This window comes from Opisthocomus hoazin, chromosome 6 (genome assembly GCF_030867145.1).
Source record: "Opisthocomus hoazin isolate bOpiHoa1 chromosome 6, bOpiHoa1.hap1, whole genome shotgun sequence".
Taxonomy (NCBI): Eukaryota; Metazoa; Chordata; class Aves; order Opisthocomiformes; family Opisthocomidae; genus Opisthocomus; species Opisthocomus hoazin.
The window spans coordinates 23,608,121-23,631,084 of NC_134419.1; positions in this window are offsets into that span (position 1 = coordinate 23,608,121).

Below are 22,964 nucleotides of genomic sequence, written 5' to 3' on the forward strand. Positions count from 1 at the left end.
AAATGTATCATTTCATGTGACAAATTACAAAACCAGCTATGGAAGCACAGAGTGGCAGAAATGGCAGCCTTTCCACCAAGCTGCACTTTCTGGGACACCTTGAGGATGAGGTTGGGCTGTGTTCTCAGCTCTGCCAGCTGCAGCTCCCCTTTTGGCAGTTAGATACAAGGAGTCACTCCTGAGGGCATGGGCTGGTTTCCACAAGTCACCCATTCAAGACAGGAGACGCATGCTTAAACCTCAGGGCTAGTACCTTGTTAGGTGGCTTTGGAATTCAGGTTACCTGCAGAGGGCCGGCAAATACAACACAGGACACAGACAATGCTGTGTCCCTCTAGGGAGGGAGTGGGGGGCAGGAGATCTAATCTACAGCATCCAAAATGATGCTAGATGCTTGAGTTTTGGCAATCAGGACATGTATCATGCATTGTCAGACACAACCAGATACCACCATCAAAAACAGAAAAAGAAAAGTGTGCTTTGGACAGTACTGCTTAGCTTAGGTCACCTGTTATAAGCTTGGGCTTAATTCTATTACCTTCTGCTAGAAAGAGGTCAGGCCCAAAAAATTTGCCAATGATCTCATGTATTTACTTATTCCTTACAGAAGAAAAAAAACCAACAACTTTTCGGTCTAGCTATCTATATGCATTTGAAAAATGTCACTTTCCCCCAGTGCATTCCCCCATTTATTCACACTGAAATTCTCCATCTGTATGTCAGTATCTTTACAGGGAGATACTTTTCTCCGAGTAGAAGACAGACATCTTGGAAAGCACACTGTAAATGTGGAGTCGGGTCTCCTTTTTGCCTTCATTATTCTACTTCCTGGGCTTAAATAAAGCACTCAGCTATTAAAAAGATGTGGTCTCTACATAGTATCTGCAAAAAATGTTTGCTGTTTTATTAGAACAAAATGATATGTTGAGCACTTAAAATATATTTATGCATGTTCTGATACATACAGGTGTAAAAATAACCATGAGTACATACTTTTTAATACGTGAAAGTTTAGCGTGTTTTTTTCTTGTACTTTTGCTGTTACTAGATACAAATATTAAGTGTTTTAAGAGACCGGTCTACAGCAAGAACTTGATCTCTTAGAACAGATGTTATTGTACTTGCTATTATAAATAATATTACACTTTGTATTAATTACCTGATTTAGCAAGTTTGGGATGTGGGAATGGCAGTTACAGTTTTATACTGAAAAATCCTGTTTGTGATTTTTTTTCATCTGTTTGGCTGCTCTGTGAAATGTATCTTCTTTCCTACTTCTCAAGCATTGAGCAAAAGGTCTGGGAAGTCTATGGAACATTAGGTACATAAGACTGTTACATTGACTATAAATCTCCTGATCCGAATTTCTTCTAAATATGACACACCTTCTTCATTTATCCATGAAGAAATTCCAGAAAAAGATTTCAGGTTATGCAGCAAAGCTCCAGACTGTGGTTAAAAGTTCAGAGCAGAAGTCAGAAAAAAAATGACCCCTCTGCATCTTCTGTGCATGTAGAATCATAGAATCATAGAATGTAAGGTATCATAATGTAAGAATCGTAGAGGTAAGGATTGGAAGGGACCTTAAAGGTCATCTGGTTCCGAAACCCCTGCCATGAGCGGGGACATCTTCCACTAGACCAGGTTGCTCAGAGCTCCATCCAACCTGGCCTTGAATACTTCCAGGGAAGGGGCATCCACAGCTTCTCTGGGCAACCTGTTCCAGTGCCTCACCACCCTCATGGTAAAGAATTTCTTCCTAATATCTAATCTAAATCTGCCCTCTTTTAGTTAACAGCCATTCCCCCTTGTCCTATCACTACACACCCTTGTGAAAAGTCCCTCTCCATCCTTCCTTGTAGGGCCCCTTCAGGTAAGGGAAGGCTGCTAGAAGGTCAGCCTTCTCTTCTCCAGGCCGAACAGCCCCAACTCCCTCAGCCTGTCCTTGTAGGAGAGGTACTCCAGCTCTCTGATCCTCTTTGTGGTCCTCCTCTGGACCCTCTCCAACACATCCATGTCCTTCTTATGTTGAGGGCTCCACAGCTGGACGCAGTACTCCAGGTGGGGTCTCATGAGAGCGGAGTGAAGGACCAGAATCACCTCCCTGAACTTGCTGGCCACGCTTGTCTTGATGAGGCCCAGGATATGGCTGGCCTTCTGGGTTGCAAGAGCACATTGCCGGCTCATGTTGAGCTTCTCAGCCACCAGTACCCCCAAGTCCTTCTCCTCAGGGCTGCTCTCAAGCCACTGTCTGCCCAGCGCGTACTTGTGTTTGGGACTGCCCCGACCCACATGCAGGACCTTGCATGAACTTCATGCGGTTCACACAGGCCCATCTCTCCAGCCTGTCAAAGTCCCTCTGAATGGCATCCCTTCCCTCCAGCGTGTCAACCACACCACACAGCTTGGTGTCGTTGGCAAAGTTGCTGAGGGTGCACTCAGTCCCACTGTCCGTGTTGCCGACAAAGATATTGAACAGCATCGGCCCCAGTACCGACCCCTGAGGCACACCACTCGTCACTGGTCTCCACCTGGACATCGAGCCATTGACTGCAACTCTTTGAGTGCATGCATCGAGCCAGTTTCTTATCCAACGAGTGGTCCATCTGTCAAATCCATGTCCTTCCAATTTAGAGACAAGGACATCATGCGGGACAGTGTCGAATGCCTTGCACAAGTCCAGGTAGACGATGTCAGTTGGTCGCCCTTTGTCAACCAATGCTGTAAACCCCATCATAGAAGGATACCAAGTTGGTCAGGCATGGTTTTCCCTTGGTGAAGCCATGCTGGCTGTCCCCAGTCCCATCTTGTTATCCATGTGTCTTAGTATGGTTTTGAGGAGGATCTGCTCCATCATTTTGCCAGGCACAGAGGTGAGGCTGACTGGCCTGTAGTTCCCCGGGTCTTCTTTTTTTCCCTTTAAAAAAATGGGGATGATATTGCCCCTTCTCCAGACCTCCCCAGACTGCCATGACCTCTCAAATATCATGGAGAGTGGTCTGGCATCTTTGTTTGCCAGTTCCCTCAGTACCTGCGGATGCATCTCATCAGGCCCCATGGACTTGTGCACCTTCAGGTTCCTTAGGCAGTCTCGAACCTGGTCTTATCCGACAGTGGGCGGTTCTTCATTCTCCCAGTCCCCACCTTTGCCTTCTGCAACTTGGGCGGTGTGACTAGAGCACTTGCTGTTGAAGACTGAGGCAAAAAAGTCGTTAATCACCTCAGCTTTCTCCACATCCCGGGTAACCAGGTCTCCAGCTTCCTTCCAGTGAGGCCCACATTTTCCCTAGTCTGCCTTCTATCACTGACATACCTATAGAAGGCTTTCTTGTTCCTTTTGAAATCCCTGGCCAGATTTAATTCTGTCAGGGCTTTAGCTTTCCTAACTTGCTCCCTGGCTACTCGGACGATTTCTCTGTATTCCTCCCAGGCTACCTGTCCTTGCGTCCATCCTCTGTAGGCCTCCTTTTTCTGCTTGAGTTTGGGCGGGAGTTCCATGTTCATCCACGTAGGCCTCCTGGCATTTCTGCCTGACTTCCTCTTGGTCAGGATGCATCGCTCCTGAGCTTGGAGGAGGTGATCCTTGAATACTGACCAGCTTTCCTGGGCCTCTCTTCCCTCTAGGGCTATATCCCATGGTATTCTACCAAGCAGATCCCTGAGGAGGCCAAAGTCTGCTCTCCTGAAGTCCAGGGTAGCGAGCTTGCTGCGCACCCTCCTCGCTGCCCTAAGGATCTTAAACTCCACCATTTCGTGGTCACTGCAGTCAAGGCTGCCCTTGACTTTCCCATTCCGCACCAGCCCCTCCTTGTTGGTGAGAACAAGGTCCAGCCTCGCGGCTCTCCTCGTGGGCTCTTCTGTCACTTGGAGGAGGAAGTTGTCCTCAACGCATTCCAGGAACCTCGTGGCTTGCTTGTGCCCTGCTGTGTTGTCCCTCCAACAAATGTTGGGATGGTTTAAGTCCCCCATGAGGACCAGGGCTTTTGAATGTGAGGCTTCTCCTATCTGCCTACAGAGGGCTTCACCCGCTTGCTCGTCCTGGTCGGGTGGCCTGTAGCAGACTCCCACTGTAATGTCACCCGTCCCTGCCCTGCCTTTAATCTTGACCCATAATCTCTCCGTGGGCTCCTCATCCAGTCCCAGGCAGAGCTCCATGCACTCCAGCTGATCTTTGACATAGAGGGCAACACCTCCTCCTCGTTTCCCCTGCCTGTCTTTCCTAAAGAGCCTGTATCCTCCCATCCGAATACTCCAGTCATAGGAGCTGTCCCACCACGTCTCCGTGATGCCAATGATATTATAGTCCCGCAGATGTGCACACATCTCTAGCTCCTCTTATTTATTGCCCATGCTACGTGCATTTGCATAAAGGCATTTGAGCTGTGCCCCCAGTGAAGCTGCACCGTTGCTGCCGCACGCCTCTCTATTCCATACTGTCACTGGCTCAGCAGAGTGAAGGTCTTCGCTAGCACACCGTCCACTAGCAGCTGAGTTGCCACCCCCAGACTGTTCACTAGCTAGCCTGGCTTTATCCCCTTCCCCCTTCAAATCTAGTTTAAAGCCGTGTCAATGAGCCCTGCTAACTCCTGAGCTAGGATCCTCTTCCCCTTTTGCGACAGGTGTACCCCATCTGTTGCCAGCAGGCCTGGTGCCATGTAAACTGACCCGTGATCTAAGAACCCCAGATTTTGCCTATGACGCCAGGCTTGGAGCCAATTATTGATCTGCTCACTCTTCCTGTTCCTTCCCTCATGTTCTCCTGACATTCGAGGGATAGAGGAGAACACTACTTGTGCTCTTGATCGCTTAACCTGTCACCCCAAAGCCCTGAAGTCCCTTTTGATTTCCCGTGCGCTTTTGTCCCTAACCTCATCACTGCCAACCTGAACATCTAAGAGTGGGTAATAATCAGAGGACCGCACCAGACCAGGGAGTTTCCTAGTGATATCTCTAACCTGGGCCCCAGGGAGGCAGCAGACTTCCCTGTTGGATGGGTCCGATTGGCATATCGGGCCTTCTGTTCTCTTCAGAAGGGAATCACCTGTGGCAATTACCCTTCTTTTTTCCTTTGTGGAGGCACTTGTGATGCATGCGGCTGACTGCCTAGTTCTGGGCAAACCTGTGCGTGTGCCTTCATCTGCCTCGTCATTTGCCTGCCCCTCTGGTTCCAGAGCCTCATATCTATTGCTTAGGGGCACCTGGGGTGGAGAGGGAGGCCAGGGGGGGATTCGCCTGCTGCCCCGAGTAGGGACCCGTTTCCATTCCCTTCTGTCTCTCAGGTCCTCTCCTTTGTTGATAGAGAGGAAATAGTCATATGGTTTCTCAAATACATTTCTTATACAAGAATATACTTTGTGAGATGAAAATCTGTGGGAATGACATCATGTTGGTATGTAAGAGTTGTGTTAATAGTTCTTTCACAGCTCTTATGTGTATCTTAGATAGGGAAGTCTTTTGCGTCAGTATTTTATTTGCAAAAAAATATAGCTAATTATCCAGTCAGACCTAATAACTGCAAATGCAAGCCAACTTTAAATACCTTGTAATTAAAAAAATACAGTATATGTGGCTTTGATACCGATAATATGGATAAATCATGTTGTCAAAAGCTTAGTATTTTTCTAGCTGAATTGATTTCATTTCTGGACAGATTTTTGAAAATTTTTGTAAGTAGTGAAGCTCACCACTGGCATGAAGATTTATTGCATCACTTAACTCTTAAATGTCTAGCAGCATAATAAAATCTTCAGAGAGGAAAGAACCACAGCTAGCCCGTAGGGAGTAGTTGAGGTATTTACCTGGCATGTAGGAGACGTGTGCTTTGTGACTTTCATCATTCCCCTGAATCCCTGATGAGCACCCTGCCCACCAGCCACTGGCATCCTTGGAGCTATTCTACTTCCCAGGTTAACCCCAGTGTCTCAGGTGCCCCACAGCTCTCTCAGTCACCACTGCACTTTATTTTATTTCATTCTATAGAGAGAAAATAAAAATCTCCATTCTCTACACAAGTGGGGTAGATACTGCAGATCCTTACAAAAAAATTGTCATAAAGCTCTGATTCCTTGGATAGGATTAGAGTTGACTCATTTTTTTCATGACTGGTGCTTTTGATCTGAGAACAAAAGCTCTTTTGTACTTGATCTGTGTCAGATGTTTCTTGGGCTACAGTTGCAGACGCATAGGTCAGGCAGTAAAACTAACCATGCAATATCCATGCACCCTTCGGAAGTGCCTATTAACATCACCTGAAACATTAATGAAGCATAAAATTGAGGATGTGAATATTTGTAAATTGAGAGGTCACTGGAATTTTTAGTGACAGCTTTTATTCATCTGCCTTTATTATGTAGGTATCAAGAGAGCAGTAAAATGTATTTAAGCAGTCAGAATAAAGATGAATAAACAGTAAATATGAAGTGGAAACAATTTTATAAAAATACTGAAATAGAAATACAATTAAAATTTGGGATATGTCTATCTTAGATCTCATGTAAGTGGTTATCTAGAAGTAGCAACCTTTTTGAATCCTAAAGCATTATAGACACTTAGGTTTCTCCTTTTTTAATTTCTTTAAAAGCTTACATGGAGATCTAAGTCTTCACCTCAGCTAATGTGAAAGATCTTAACATTGTGCTTTAATGTTACATCAAAGATATAGTAACACTGTAAATTTAGCTACTATGCCTTTTCAAAGAGGAGTCGTATTTTGTCATACGATGTTTTCTGTCAGGAAATAATAGATTTCAACTCATGAATGAAATGTTTTAAAAAAATCCCAACAGATGTAAAAAAAATATATCTAAGGAGCCTATTTCAAGTTATTGAAATGCAGACAGTAGGGGGGGGAAAACCTATAGGAAGTCTACTTTTCAAGTATTCGTAAATAGCAGCTCAGGTTCTTAAATGGTTAGTACATTGGTTTCCCATTGCAAAGATGTGAATTACAATCCTGTTTCTGTTGATAAGTGGAAATTATATGTGGATGACATCAGCCTTTCTTTTCTTTGTTCATCTATGGAAATCTGTTATACCTGCTGGTATGGGCAAGTGATTACAACACAAGTATGAGATAAAGTATATTTTCTGAGCTGTATGGAAGATTGTGCCTTTGCTTATAGTCTAGTGTTTTCTAACTTTGCTGATCACTGAAACATTTGTTCATGGGGAAGAAAAAGAAAAGCCAGCCTTCTTCAGCTGAATTGGAATAGTGAAGTTGACAGGAACAGACATTTTCCTCTCATTAAGGATGATACTTTAGGCTGAATAGGAAAGAGAGAGGGTCAATGGTTGGAAACAAAAGGAAAAGTAGCAGCAGGTTTGGGTTGATCTTCATTTGCATTGCATATTTGTTTGGTTCTCAGATGTTATGTTCACATTGAATGATTTTGTGGCAATATAGAAAGGCTATTTCATATATGGGCTCGCTGGGTCCAAAAGGAGGAGAAAGGAGTAATGTTTTCTGAGAGTGTATTTCCCAATGGAAGAGTGCTTCTGATCCTACTCAAGTGAGTGAGACTTGACTTAGAGTGCAGGACTCACGTTCTCAAGTTGTACAGCCTGCCCAGCACACCTAATCTGCCTTTCACAAAGTCAGAGAGGAATAATTCCATTTACTAATACTTGTAGCAGGCAGTGGTACAATTTTAACTGTGATTACTTTGAGAATAAACAGCTAATTTCAAAATTAATAAGATCTTATGATTATCCTTCCAACCTTTGAAAATCTTGAGACTAAATCAAAGACACTCATGATGTTAACATCTATTTTATGGAAGTGAGTATTATTACTTACTTAGCAAATTGTTTTGGTCAGGATGTGTAATCTATGTAAATAGATACAAAAGGAGGAAAATAAATATATTCAAAACTGTGATAATCTTAACCTAAATAATTAATAAATCAGGTTTTTAGTAAGTGAATTATAGTGGGAAGTATAGTGGGAAATGTCAGCAAAACAATGCATCTATATAGAACCCAGCAGATATTCATTCCAACCCCTCCAATTTTCCTAGGATTTATCTGTTTATTTCCATTTTGTTTAATTATTAGGCATATTGTTTGATATGTTGTACAATTAAGATAAAAAGGAAAAGAAATACTCAATATTCAGGTAATTTATGAACATTGCCCTTTATTCTAGTGAGTAGGGAATGAATTTTCTATTGGTAATATGCATGTCTCCATTATCAGGATCTGGTATGAAGCTTTTCTAAATAGCCTGACCTCAAATAGAAAAAGACAAGCCTAGAGTAACTCCTGAGGTAATTTCACATTATTCTCAAATAATCCATAACTTTATAATCCCTGTTTTATGACTGCTGTGCACAATTACTGTTGTAGTTGCAAAGTCTATTTTCTTCCTTCATTTCAGTTCCATAATAAAAAAATTAAAATTATATGATCAATCAAGACGCATTAGTCAATCTATTTTATTATTATACCTTATTTTATTGGAAGCTTTAAAGGTGTTTTTAAGCATTTGATTAAGTTATCTGCTCAGAGTGTCTCTGCTGTTAGTGTATCAGCAACAGTGCTGTGTCAATACCTGGTCAAGTATTAATGCTTTGTTGTTTGAACTAACAACAGAACTGCACCAGAAATTTATTTTCCTTTAACTGTCAAGTGCATGGAAATTATTAACCAAATGGCTTAAGTAGAAGTTAACTCACCTACAAAGTGATTTGGGTTCTTCTCAGATCTCTCAGATGTGAATACAAACAGGATTTTCTGTTGCACTTGAAAGAAATGCTAACTGGTAGGTATGCTATGGTCAGATGCATGTAGGAAGGATGTATCACAGAAGGAACAGTAATTATCCCTCTAGTATTGTGTTGCACAGGCTATTTTCCAACACAAGAACAGAAAAAGAAATCTGTTCTCATTATATTTTCATCACTACAATTTGAAAAGCTCAACTCTCACGCTTCTCTGCATAAAATCATCAAGCTTTTTAAAATGTTGATAGATTTTAAAGGGGACAATTTGAGATAGATACCCTTTTTGTGATTTCTTTGAAAATTAATTGTTATTGGGTTCTGTAGTTCCCTTGAATCATTCAGTTTGGTAAGTGCCTTTTAACGAGCATACTGCTACTAACACTACTTTATTTCTTCATACTGTTATGAGCAGTTTTTCTGATATTGACCTAAATCTGCATCCCTGCCAGTTGGTGAAAATTATCTTCTGATCCCTGTTTGTATCCCTCACTAGAGACCTTAGAATTTGAATTTGGTGAATTTGCACATTGGTTTTTTATTTCTTCAATATTTGATAGCTTGATCACCTTTCAGATAGGGGAGGAATATGCAAATTTTATGACTGTATTTGCTATTCTACTAGATAGGCCCTTATGAACATCTGATCTTCTATGCTTTCCCCACTTGGACATGATTCTAAGCAAGCATGTCAGATTCCCTGTCTGTGTTTTCTGTTAAGGAAAATACTATGCACTGATGCTATTATGTATATGAATACCAAATTCTCATCAGCTGTCTTTTCTGTAGCAAAATATTTTTCAAGTAAAGTGGAAAAGTTACTGTGAATCATGATGATAAGGCTTTTGATTTTTTTCTGCTATTACTTCTCTGCCAGAGTGTCTTTGCTGTCTACTGTGGATGCATGCTTTTGGGCATATACTATCACATGAAGTGTTAACATTCGGTAGAGTCTTGTAAATTTAACCTGATTTTCATTTGGGATGTGGAAATCAATGGGAAAATCTATCTGTGTTTACCTAAAATGTTTTAACATCAAATAACAAAGGTCTGTTGATATGGCAAATGCGGACAAATTCAATAAGAAATGCAAAAGGGTAGCGTAAGGATTTGAAAATACTCTCATATTGCACGATGTCATGTTCAATCACATTTCATAATGAGAGAATAATGCAATTATAACTGCAGATGATGCCCCATGGGGTGGGTGATTTGGAAACAAATATTGGCAACAATGCCTTGTCCGTACTATTTTGTCCTACTGCCAGTCCTGATAAGAAAATTTAAGCCAGGTTAAGGTGTATGCGTGATTGTTATTTGGTAGAAGAATCTTTTTCTGGAAATCAGGTATAACTCTTGTTCTATTACATGCTGCCAAGCTTACAGATGTTTCATTTCTGGATTTGATTGCTGTAGAAAATTACAGGTTGGCTATGTTTTTATTTTACAACCACATGCTTCATTTTCTCTGCCCATTAGAATGACTGAAGTTGTTGTTTATGTGCATTCTAAGAACGCATAGACATGAAAGTGAAGATAAGAAGTACAACAGGGGCAAATGAGAAATTAACTCCATCTCATGCTATTTTTCTGATTTAAATATTAGAAAAATAAAAAAAAATTGCAATCAGTATCTTTTTAATTTCTTTAACTGTTCTTCCTTTGTAAAATTTCTTTAACTTTTTTTCTTCTCCCAGCCAGTTCCATTAATACACCCAGTATCAGATTTGAACTTTGCTAATGTGTGAATCTTCCTTTCTGAGTCTTCAAATGATTTCTTGTAGCTATATGTGTCTGTTTAGATATACAGTTATGCAGAGAGGGTTATGGAACTGAAACTCCTTCACAAAGTGAAACTAAATTATTTTGTGAAAATGCTTGGAATTATTATGGCCCATCGGATCTAAGCTGAGAACAAAACTATAGACTATTGACAGTGCTCTTTTGCTCTTTTTATTCGCTTTGTTTGATTTAGTCTTTTGTTCCATTTATTTGTGTTTGGTTATACTGAACTGTCCCACTAAAAGAGAAAATAAGTTTCAATGTTGAACAGCTATGTTTCTAACAGCCAGCACTACAGCAACAATAATAAGAATCTCATATATTATGCAATATCTTTGATTTCACATGTTCCCAAAGTGCTTTAGTAACTTAAAATTTAGATTGGGATTAGTTCAGCTCTTCCTGGATAAAACTTCCACTGGAATCAAATAAATAATATCCTTACATGTTTAAGACAAAAAAAAGGAAAGCATCTCTTATTCAGATGGGAATTTGCAGGGGAATTAAGGGAAGAAGGGGAATTTATTTCCACATTTAAAATTCAAGTATGCTGTTGCTCTTATTGCACATACTCTGAAAATGCCACAGACAATTTTTAATGATCATGGAAGATCACTCTTTCATGTGACGTCTTTTCCAACAACAAAGCCTTTCCATTGCACCGAACACCTGTCCCAGCCATAGGGCACCCAGCTGCTTGGATCCTGGGAGCAGAGAGGACTGCAATCCTCCTGACTGAGACTCAATATCCTGTACTTCTATTCAGTCTTTTAAATGAATGCTATAAAAATCTAAACAGAGGTTGAGCATCAGCTCTAAAATACAGATGAGCAAGCTGATATGGATTGGGTTGATAAGTGTAATCACAGCAAAAAGGCGGTGTATTACCGAAAGTGCTAATACTTCAGGATATAGATGAGGTGTCATTCTAAAATTAGGCTGAATTATAGAAGAATATCAAGCCTTTCCAAAGCTTTAAACAGATTATTTTTCAATTTCAGACTCTTTCAGAACTAGAGACTGTACAACAGCCAGAACCCCAACTTGACCTGCTATTATTTCCTTAGGAGCCTTTTATTTGAACACAGCATCCTTCAACCATTCAAGAGAAGACCTTGAACTCTGCTTCCACTCTTGGCAGAGGTTATGCTGAGAATACTTTTAATAACACTTCTTTTCTTCTAGGTATGCTTCTATAATATATATGCTACAAGTTTCCTTGGAGACTGACAGGCAGTTAGCACAATGGTTCTATAGCACCTGTAAATCAAACTTCAAAAGAAGACGCTGCCCTTGTTAGCGGAAATGGTATGCATGATGGTGAAAGAAGAGTGTTTTGCTTTCTACTTGTCTTCCAGAGAATGAGGTGGCAGTAATCCAGTACAGACAGGTCTAGGGACGTCAGATGGTGAAGGCTGGGCAGACTATCTGTGTAGCCGAGTTCAGAATGCCTGGAGATTTTATCAAAATATAGCACAGGGCCGCATTTAATTTGTAGACAATAAAATCTTATTTTGCAAGTGGTTTCATGGATGCAGTAGTTACAGAGCTAATTATATAAGTAACCTTAACTGTTTAGATATGAAAAGATATTTTAGTAATTCTAATCAGCTTGAGCATCCATTTAGCAACTTCTTCCATGCAATCACAGATCTTGTAATCTTCAGATATTCCTTTTATTTACCCTTCCTGCATGAAGAGAATAGGGCCCATTGTGAGGAGATGAGTTTGGATCTGTTTTCTGCAACTCCAACACTTTATCTTTCTCCTCTGCCATTTACAGCGTGTTTAAGGGATATATCCTGATGGTTGCCTATTCCTTTCCCTTATGTCAATGTTTTAAAATGTTACTAGTTTTGGCAGTTAGAAATTCGGTCAACATTTAGCTCCCTAGATTTGCTCTCACACTGAAACAAAATTAAATTTTATATTTGCTTTTAGATTAGCTACATATTTAAAAAGGGCTGAAAATATATAATTGTATCTTCAACTTAGGAACAGGTGATGTACTACAAGTGAGGGAAAAAGGCTTCCCATCGGAATAGACATGGGAATTCAGTCTAACAACACGTGGTCAAATAACAATAATATACATAATATGTACTATTCCAAATTTAGAATCAGTGCTGCTCCTGCCAATGTCAACTTCCAAATTTCCTGTGACGTCACTTTTAGAGACAAGTTCTCTAGAGTAAATCCACAGCTAAAAATTGCCAGCTGTAGATACAAACAGTTTAACAAACTTCTCAAATGCCTTTCACAGTCTGTGCAAATTTTAAGACTATGATGCTCAAATGTTTGATTAGATAGTGCTGTGGGCTGCTCATTGGCTGAGCTCACTAACTGAGGAGATCCTTTTGACTGCTTACCCCTTGCTTTGTAAGGGGGGTAGGCAAGATAACCCCCACAGTGAGAGTAGATGGTTATTCCAGCTTATTATGGAATTTCCAAGTGGAAGTAGAGTGACGCAGTCACCTACCGTGTGATTTTATAAGCCATAGCTTCAGAATCTGGTATATTAACATCTACAACAATGATCAAAGCTACAGTTGAATGAGATATGATCCGATCTTATGTGTAGCCATAGGGCAGTCCTAATTCTTGCGGTGTTTCCTGCAGTTTTCAGTTGTACTTCGACGCTATTAGAATGTGGCCATCTTTTCTCATCTGCTCTCCTGCCTCCATCAGCCACTCCTTAAAGGCTTCTAGGAGTTATGCAGAATGAATTAGATTCATCCAGTAAAAAGCTTTATCTTGCCTGCATGATGAAGTTGTATTTCTGCAATGAGAGTTAATCCTTATTTTGCGTTTCCTCCCTCACTGCAGCTTTCAAAATGCCCGAGTCCAGTTTATGTCATCTCTGAGTGGGTGCAGGTATCAGATCTTTTGTTACCAGGTCAGCTTTGTCTCAATTGCTAGCCTAGCAAGTGCCTGACCAGATTGGCTTGGCCTATCATACTGTCCAAATAGCAGTGCCTCCCATGAATTCTGTGAAGTGCACCGTAATTTGTAAAGGCCATCCATGTCTCCCTTCTACATAGAGGGCTGCACAGCCAGTCTACCAATATATACTCTACCACACCTCTTCTAACATGGTTGGGCAACACCTGAACATAGATCATGTGGCAGAGGTACATCTGAGTGTATGCTTGGAAAGACCCTTTAATGTCCTTCAGATGAAAGCAGCAAGGAGGAGGTCATAGACTCTAGAAAACCTCAAATGTCTTATAATCCTCTTGCAGCCCAAAAATGAGGAAAAAGCAGCACGTAGGATATGTCAGATGAATTGTTTCTTAAATTGATATCAGTATGCTTAGCAGTAGCCATCCTAGCTTCACAAAAACGACACACAAAGCACAGCTCAGTTCCTACTGCATCCCCAAAGCTGTCCCTTCTCAGTTAGCCTCTAGATGTCATTCAGTTCTACATACTTATTTCCACTGTCATTTTATTTTTATCACTGGTTGCCACAACACTCAGTGAGTGTGCACGCACCGCTGCTAAGAATTCTGGTATGTGACACTCACCAGGATACAACATTCTACAAGAAAAAATTAAAGGCGGCCATCACAAAATACAATGTTCCTAAGTCATTGATGTAGGCTGAAAACATAGATCCCCAAACACAGCTTGTCTGTTGACAGTTTGGAGAACCTATAATGAGTGTTGCACTGATGAAATACAAAAAGCTGTCTAAAAATTAATTCTGATTATATTATCCCCTGGGTCCTGATTTTGTAGCCAGATGAATCCAGGCTATTTGTGAATTTACATGCACACTCCAAGTGTTTCTATTTTCTAGTCAGAATGACAACTTCTATTAGTTCCCTCCAAGTTTTTAAGTTGTTAGGTATGAAAATAATTAGCACATTATAGCACACATGAAACTCTTCAAAGACCTTTAATTAAACGTTCAACATAAAAGGGGTTTGTCTTGCCTTGATATACAAACCAGACTCCCATCAACATTAATCGAACTCACGTGTGTTCGATGAAAAGAAAATGGGGCCACAGTTTGTAGGGGGAAAACTTGAAAGCAAATTCCTTAATTATAAATAAGAATTACATTAATAGATGTTACAGATATTCCATGAAAAAAAAAAAATCTGAAACTCACAGTTCATACTAAGTAAAAAAATTATTTGTAATTAATCACTCAGATAATAGTAGCTTCTTTCTAATTTTTTAGTTTTCATGTATTCATATATTTTGTAGTACCCACAGATCTTATCTAGATGGAGTCTTTGTTATATTTGATGCTGTATTAATATGTAATGAAATTACTGCCCCAAAGATATTGCAGTCTTAATTTTATTTATAGCCCAAACTTTCCCTCAAGATGACCAGAACTTTGAGTTCCTACATAAGTAAAGTATTTCTTATTGATTCCTTATAAGATTCCCTGAAACATTAAATAAACTACTTTTCCTTACTGGGTCTGATTGTATGAGTTAACCACTAATATTTGTTCCCGTTACTTAATTAGTATTACTAATGTGCCCTTGGATATTCATGTACAGAGGGAATAGCATCTATCCCTTAGCTCAAGGATGTGTATTACATATTGAAATTTAAAGTTGACAGAACAAATCTAGTTATTCTAATTGTTAAATAAGCATTTTTATTCTTGCAATTTTTCAATACTATCCTGCTAGAAAAAAGTATTTCTTTTTCATCTAACTAATAACTACCTGAGCAGGACTAATTCACTCCTGATTTCAGGAGTAAAAATAATCTGTGGTACATTTTCCAGGATGTAACAAAATAAAATTCTGGCCTTGAACAATTCTAAATCAGGAAATTCTATTATTTGAAAATATTTTTTGTATGATTGGGATCAAAATCTTGTAAAGATGGAATATTTCTGAACATTAAAAAATAATTCTCAGTAGACGATGACTAACGTGACACTTTACTACTATAGTAAAGAATACTTTTATTTGTTAATATCTTATGAAAAGCAATTCTTAAATTTTTCAAATGCAAATGTTTTAATGATGCTATGGTTAACATTACCATTTGCATGTGTATATGCTGATTTACATAATCCATGGAAGGGCCTCAAACCTGAACCCATAATCTATATAAATAACCTATCAGTTAACAACATAATTTACCACAATGAGAAATAAGTATATGATTCCACTTTGATTTTTATATCAAAGAATTTTGTGGTGGCTTGATCTTTTTGGTGTGGCTTATTAACTAATATCGAGTGTGTGAGATGCAAAGAAGTGCAGTTTCTAACTAGGAAGCATTGAGTCTCTAGACATACTGAGGCACTAGACTTCTTGGGGATTACCTGCAGGAACTGGACAGGGACAGCCTGTGCTCCTGATCTAGGTCGTGTCACATATGGAAGGGCAACGCAGTTGTGAAAGGCTGGTAGTAGCAGCAATGAAGAGGCAGTTTTAGCAATTTTTCTCTAGCAAGCATGTGCTATTGCAAGGTTGTGACTCATCTGCATAACTACTGGACTCGATACAAATAAAGAGGAAGCTTTCAGAGGCCATATCTTCCATATCTAAGAAACACCAGGTCAATAATCACTAAGTTCTTCCTGTTTATATCTCAGGGTCTTCTAGAGAACCTGACATCTCTGGGTGATTCATGTATGGCTTCAGCTACAACATTTGATATGCTTGACAGAACCTCATAGTTAAATTCCACTTTCTGCACTGCAGCCACTTTGTGCTTTTGGCAGGAATCTGTTGGGCAGCAGTGGCTATAAGCTGCTTTGTACCTCCTATATTTTGCTGGCAAGATGGTTGTACTAGGGCAATGCTTGTGGCACATACCAGCTGTTGCACTGCTCCAGTCATCCTCTGCACCCTTCCCTGATTCCACTTGCTCCTTACAGCAAGAGGTTGTAAAAGTAGCAACAGAGAGTTGCTATACCACCACGCAAGTCCTATTAAACCAGTAATATAGTACACCTTAAAATCTCTGTTTCTTTATGAATTATAGAGCTGGGACAGAACACACACACACACAAAAACCCCAGCAACAACAAAGAAGATTTCTTTACAGCGAGTCACCAGATCTGTCAGTAACAGGTGTGTTTCACTGAATCGTTGAAGCCAGCAATGACTGGGGTCTATTTCTCAGCAACTCTGTTCTGTAAAACACCCATTCCTGTTTTTCAAAAGTTTTCAATATTAGACATGAACAAACAGGTCAGTAAGATATCTAAAAAAGCGTTCTCTTTAAAAGCGCTCATAGAGCTGAGCTTCTAAAATGTTTGTATGCATGCCCTCCCCACTTCTGGTTGTTCACCAGAATCAAGAGAAACTAATTTGCCCAGCATTTGCTGGAGACAGAAAGTAATACATGCATTAAAGCAAGAAGTTCCAAAAAACACTGCTAATTTACAACCAGATTAGATATTTTTTGCCTCTTGTTTATGCTTTTAATTCTGATGCCAATTAATTCAACTGTAAAACTCGTATTGATGCTGTTGGTAACTAATGTTTTCACCTCCAGGTATGCATATCTCAGTGTTATGATGCTTGGCCATTGCTTTTTTTGGTCTGTTTCACTGGATGACTCTCATATTTATTTAACGCCTTTTTGGATTTTTTTGTCACACTGTGGACATATTTGCACTTAAATAGAGACATAGATGCTGAAGTGCAGCTTAACTGAGCTCTGTTTCTAATAAATTGGGCCTAAATAATTGGGATGTAAAGATTTCCTTTCAGTATCATATGGCTAAAGAAGGTACACAGCTGTCCGTTTTCAGTATAGCTATTGAAATCAAAGCTTACTATCTGATCTGCTTGCTTTTAAAAGACAAAACTTCAAAAACTGAATTGGAGGATGAACGAAAAATGTTTCAAAGACATTTTTAAGCAAATGGATTCATGACCCAGAGGTACCACAGAGACCTTTTATACTTTTACAAAAAGCAGTACTTAAATAAAATTTATAGGCAAAACAAGCTGAAATTAAAAAATAAAAAAAAAAAGAAGAGAAAAGAGAAAGAAAAAGGAATTTGGGGGGAACAGTGAAGACAAAGTATCATCCAATCCTTTTGATTTTATAGGATAGCTTCTGGAGCAGGCAGCGTGATTTTTTTACCCTTTTCACTAAGCAGTAATTGCAGAGTTAATTAGCCTCCAATCTTAGCAAGTGGGTGGCATTTATATTTATAATAATAGGGCTATCTCTAAGATGGAGGCAGCAAGGATCATGATTGTGTACCTTGCTTTTTGAGACAGGAACAGTAAAGACTCTGTAAATGTGTTTAAGCAGAAAGTTAACTAAAAACATTTTGCTATGTCCCGAGTATATCGTTTGTTCTAATTATGGAATGAAAAATATCAAGTAGAAGTTATGCTGTGCTGGGCTGGTGATGGTGACTTAATGTTCACTAGTCACTCTAGAGCAGGCTGTCAGAAAGCATTTCTTCTTAATCATACTTGGGTGCTACTTTTCTGACTTACTGTGTTTTGTAAATGAAGAAAGAAACATAAGCAATATTCATAACTGGCATGTTATCTAATTCCAGCAGTGTCTGGAGTATTTGCTCAGTTATTGAGCCCTTTGAAGTGTTAGAACCTTGCTTAGCAGTAATAGTAGTAACGCATTAAAAAGTTACTGGTATTTTAGATACAACTGTGGGAGCAAGTGCCATACTTGAGCAACAATCACAATAATAGCAAAGGTAGTAGTTTATTATAACAGAAATGAAATTTCATCTATGTCTCCTTTAGATAGGTTTCAAGCAAATAGAGAAGCACATACACAACATTAAAAAGAGTTTTAGTAGAAGAGTTACCATAAAAATAATTTTAATCTGGTTCAATTGTGAATGCTTGGCTAATTGAACGGGGAAACGCAGAACTCACCCAATGAGCAAACATTAAATTTTATCCATTTTGAGGAACGCCATTTTTTTCAGTACAAATGTCAGCTTTTTTCCTAAAGAAACTTGATGGTTGTCTCATTACCTTTCTACATCAGAAAAAGAGCGTTTTAATTCTGTGACAGTAATTTGTTATGATGTAATGTAAACTATTCATATGCAATTTAGGCTTTATATGTGAAAAGCTTTATTTGTGGCTATCATTTCCACATTTGCTTACACCTGGGAGATGTTGAACAAGACAAGACTCATCACCCATGTGGAGCAGAGAGTCAATTTCAAGGTTCTTCAGAGTGGGATCTGGGCCTCCTTAAACCAACTTCCTGATTGCTTTGCACTGTGCTACCTAGAGTAACAGGGAACTTTTTTGTTCTGATTTCCGAAACTACTGATCATTTTACTACAGAATTGTCAGACATAATGTGCAGAATTCCACTTAGCTCTGCTTTTGAAAACTGGCTAGTATTTTACATTGATGTTCTAAACAAAACAGCTTCATTGACTAATTGTACTTTATGCTGAAGAGACAGTCAATGGCTGAGTTGTAATTGGTATGTATTTCTTTAAAATTTTCCCTTGAGAACCCTATCAGTTGTTCTTTTTATTTATCTTTTTATTTACCACACAAACTCTCCCCTTCACTTTATCGTTTTTGTCCAAATTTTAGAGTATGATTCATAAGAGTCAATATGCTAGAATACCTCTTTGGAAGAGGTCTTTGCAGAAAATTTCTAAGCAAATTATTTCATTTTGTATATTGAGTGTATAGATGGAAACTGCAGAGCAGATGGAAGAAATGCTATTACAGATTTGTAAACAGTGCAATCAAAGACATAGTAAATGAGTGCCCAGCAAGATTTTGGCTAAGTTTTTTGTCGTTTGAGAGATCTTTTGCTAAGGATAGGTGAACTGTTTTTAAAAGTGAGAGAACTAGCATATATAAGATTCCTCATAACTGATCTTAAATTGTTTTCTTGTTTCATTGTCCATTATGTCCTATTGAAGTTCAGTGTAGTGGTTTGGTAACTGATATGAACATGCCAAAGTACAGACCAACTCAGAGAATGGACTAATTTAGCAGAGCCTGTTTACTACAACTGAGGATGCAGCTCTGAGGACTTTTGGTGTGTTTTCTGTTTGCTTTATTATTACCCCAGTTGTGAGCTGAGCTCAAGACTGAACATTTCAGAGGCTGATCTTTTGAGCCTCCCTTTCTGCATTATGGATGGTTGGGTTTTGGTTTTTGTTAATTTTGTTTTCCCGTAATTTAAATGAAATAAATTTAAATATGGGTAACGCATATGTTTATATGCATATATCCATAGCTATTCATATTTAAAAAAAATAATTTGGGAGCTGTACTTTCGCCTAAGACAAGACTAGCATGCTGAGCAGAACCTGAAAAGTAATATAAATTCATCTTAAATTTGTTTAATCTCATTAAGACTGAATATATGTTTTTAAAAGTGTTATTGAACTTTGGAAACTGACTCTGCCCAGTTCTCAACCAGTAACATCCATATACAGTATACTTTATGTACAATTAAGGCATGTTTTTAGTTTCTAGCTTCCAGAGTCTTTAGAGTTGCTTTAGGACAAAAAATTAAATCTTTTTGTTTTGGTTTTATTAGTTATTATCAATAATCATCATGTCCCTGTTTAGCTGTGGAGCTACATTTTCTTCTGGTCTCAGTAACCTGTTATCAGTCTATTCTCCTTAATGAAAAAGCACAGATGTAATTAACAGGTATTCAGGAAAAATAATTATGCAGATCACACATGCAGACACACACACAAAGAAGCTAGCTCTCAGCAACATTGGTTCTACAGACATAAAACCAATAATACATAGCAGCAATCAGCAACTTTAGGCTGAGCAAGAATATATGACAGATAAGGAGTTGATCCCAGTTCCTAACAAACCCAGGGAAAAGTTAACAATGATTTTGATGATGGTGGATCAGAGTAGGAAGAAAATTTTTTACATATGACCAGGTAACATTTTTGTATTTTAATTTCAAGAAACTCCATCATTTAGCATATCATAATTTAGTGTTTTGAAATAATATACTGTATACTATCACCTTTACAAGCATAGCATTTTAAAATGGTATGTAGCATTTTGCCTAAGTTAAAGTTACAGTGCATTTCTTGTGTATTTTGATGTTGCAATGATGTGTGGTTAGCATGAGTTTTGAGTGTATAATAGCATAAATAGGCTTTATTTTTTCTTTCTAGCAGTACTTTCAGTTCATTGTTTGTCTGCTGTGCTTATGATTATTCTATTGAAAAGAATAATAAAATGGGCAATAAAGGACATGTAATGGTGGTACCACAGTATGAAGATAGACTGGAGGCTACTGAAGAACTAGCTTGAGCTGTGATAACCAAACAATCTAAGAAACACACTGCTGGTCAAGTGCGTTTATATATGTGCAACCTGCCAGGTCTCATTTTTTTCAAAATGAATTGTGACTATAGTTTTAGCTTAAGTAAATATATGCTTGTGGATGAAAATTATTCTTCCTCGGCAACTAGAAAAAAGCTGAAGTTCAGTTCAAAAATGCTGATTTTTATGCATAGTTTCAATACCATGGGACTGTGAAAATATTCCACTGACTGATAAATACACTATATTTACAATATATACTAGATATACTATTTGAAGCGTGGCCAGCAGGTCAAGGGAGGTGATTCTGCCCCTTTACTCCGCTCTCGTGAGACCCCACCTGGAGTACTGCGTCCAGCTGTGGAACCCTCAACATAAGAAGGACATGGATGTGTTGGAGAGGGTCCAGAGGAGGGCCACAAAGATGATCAGAGGGCTGGAGAACCTCTCCTACAAGGACAGGCTGAGGGAGTTGGGGCTGTTCAGCCTGGAGAAGAGAAGGCTCTGGGGTGACCTTCTAGCAGCCTTCCCTTACCTGAAGGGGTCCTACAGGAAGGATGGAGAGGGACTTTTCACAAGGGTGTGTGGTGATAGGACAAGGGGGAATGGCTGTTAACTAAAAGAGGGCAGATTTAGATTAGACATTAGGAAGAAATTCTTCACCATGAGGGTGGTGAGGCACTGGAATAGGTTGCCCAGAGAAGCTGTGGATGCCCCTTCCCTGGAAGTATTCAAGGCCAGGTTGGATGGAGCTCTGAGCAACCTGGTCTAGTGGAAGATGTCCCGGCTCATGGCAGGGGTTTCGGAACCAGATGACCTTTAAGGTCCCTTCCAATCCTTACCATTCTATGATTCTATGATTCTATATGCACAGAAGATGCAGAGGGGTCATTTTTTTTCTGACTTCTGCTCTGAACTTTTAACCACAGTCTGGAGCTTTGCTGCATAACCTGAAATCTTTTTCTGGAAATTCTTCATGGAGAAATGAAGAAGGTGTGGCATATTTAGAAGAAATTCAGATCAGGAGAATTGGTTGTTGTTTATAGTTTCCTTTAAGAGTCATTTTTAGAGTGTGAATAACTATAAATTGAAAACAAGTTTCAAAGAAAAGCAAGTAGAACTATTTACCACTTGTTTTTTTTTAGCAGATTTGCCCTCCTTCATCGTTCAGTTCATTCCAGCACCATAGTGTGCTGAAAATAAAGAGTGTTAGTCTATGTATTATGTGAAATCTGTTCACTTTTACTAATTTTGGTGCTTGACTTGTCATCTATGTTATGTAGTAGTTCCCTTCTTCGGTAACTAAGACTTCTTATTATGAAAAATAAAATATAGTTTATCTTTACCTTCCTAGACTTTTTAACATACTAAATTATACTAACCTTTAGAAAACATATACAAATGTAGATCAGTAGTGAAATCCAGGTGAACAACAAATAACAGCAATTTGTACTATTTTTATTACAGTATTGGCAAATTATTCTTTCATATTCCATACATTATAATCACGAGCGCCAGACAGCTAAAGTAACTCACATATATTCTTGAAATTTATAAGGCTGAAGAAAGTTTGTATCTTGACATATTATCCCAAAGGACTAAAATTAGAGTAGTATTTCCTAATATTCATTAGTACTGATGTCTTGACGTCACTCGAGTTAACTGATTATTATTTATTTCCCTGTTTCTTCCTATTCCTCACTGCCTTCTGCTCTTCTGAAATTTGTCTCCTGGCTTTCAATATTCAGGCTTAGTCTCTGCCTATGGCACTGAAAAGTCTAGTCAGCTAGCACAGTACTGCTCACAGTTACTCATTAATTATGATTGATGATAGGTCTCCTAAGTAAGCTGAAGTTACAGAGAAATTCTTCAGTGATTGATATGTTTTTTGGAAGACAACTATATAGGACTAGGAAAAGTGACAGGCAATAAAATGCTAAGTGTGGCATATTGAAACAGAAGACATGGATATCTAAATGATGCACAGATCTATTTTGATCTCTGCTCCTGTTGTTTGTTTTTGTGAGGACAAAACTGTTTATTAAAAAAATATTGACTTTCTAGGTATATGTTTCTCCATGAGGTGCTATAGGGTCATAAACCAGAATTTTTTTATTCAGTTGCATGTGGCTTGGAAACAAAATAGCTAAGATGAACTGGATGAAATTCAAATTTAGATTACTGTTGATTCTTCAACGATGAAAAATTC